The sequence below is a fragment of the Pteropus vampyrus genome, unplaced genomic scaffold (genome assembly GCF_000151845.1).
Source record: "Pteropus vampyrus isolate Shadow unplaced genomic scaffold, Pvam_2.0 Scaffold319, whole genome shotgun sequence".
Lineage (NCBI taxonomy): Eukaryota > Metazoa > Chordata > Mammalia > Chiroptera > Pteropodidae > Pteropus > Pteropus vampyrus.
In genome coordinates this window covers 956385-957239 of record NW_011889100.1, presented here as the reverse complement: position 1 = coordinate 957239, position 855 = coordinate 956385, and the positions used below count along the sequence as shown (strand labels likewise).

General features: G+C 57.8%; 1 pseudogene; it reads left to right on the top strand.

Annotated features, from left to right (window-relative positions):
• Positions 1 to 392: 392 nt before the first annotated feature.
• LOC111730544 lies at positions 393 to 512 on the top strand (annotated as a pseudogene).
• Positions 513 to 855: the final 343 nt, after the last annotated feature.

Sequence of the window (855 nt, the reverse complement as noted above, 5' to 3'; positions counted from 1 at the left end):
TGGAGATCCCTGGCCCACAAACCACTTGATGCTGTGTCTGCACCATTCCAGAAGCATCGCTCCTGCTGGTCACCAAGACAAAGCGAAGAACAATCCATGCTTTGTCCTCGAAATGCCGAGAGAGAAGCAGGTAAGGGGTGAGGAAGTGAGGGACACGGGCGGAGCGGGGTGGCGGTCAAGGGCAGGGCCTCGGGGGTCGGACTGTGCCCAGGCTGCGACCCGCCCACTCACGGCGTGTCCTTGGAAGAGAGACTTCCCTGTATCCCCTCTGCTTCCGCTCGTGCATCTGTTAAAAATGTTGCATAGGACGTGGTTCCATAGTGCAGCGGTGAGCACGTCTGCTTTACACACAGAAGGTCCTGGGTTCGCGCCCCATGGAGCCACGGTCCAAGGTCTACGGCCATGCCACCCTGAACAAGCCCGATCCCAGTCTGATCTCGGAAGCTAAGCCGGGTCGGGCCTGGTTAGTACTTGGATGGGAGGCCACCTAGGAAGACCAGGTGCTGTCGGCGTAAATAATAATTAATAAATAAATAAATAAAATGTCGCATAAACTCTCAGGAAGTTCACCAGCTCGTGCTGGACACCAGCTAGGAACCCCTTCCTGGGTGTTCCTGAACTCCATAAGTGGACGTCAGCTCGTAGTCCGCAGAAAGGCTGAGCGAGACCCAGAGAAGGGAAGTGACTCGCCCAAGGTCACCTAGCCCTCCTGGGAAAGGCAGCCTCACGCCTGCAGGCTGTGACCACCCCCTCAGCCACGTAAGAGTGGGCCCCAAGAGATAAAGAGCCCACACAGCCTGCGCCAGGCTCGTCGCCTCGTGTGGGAAAGCCTCCCTCTGCTTCACGCTCAGCGCG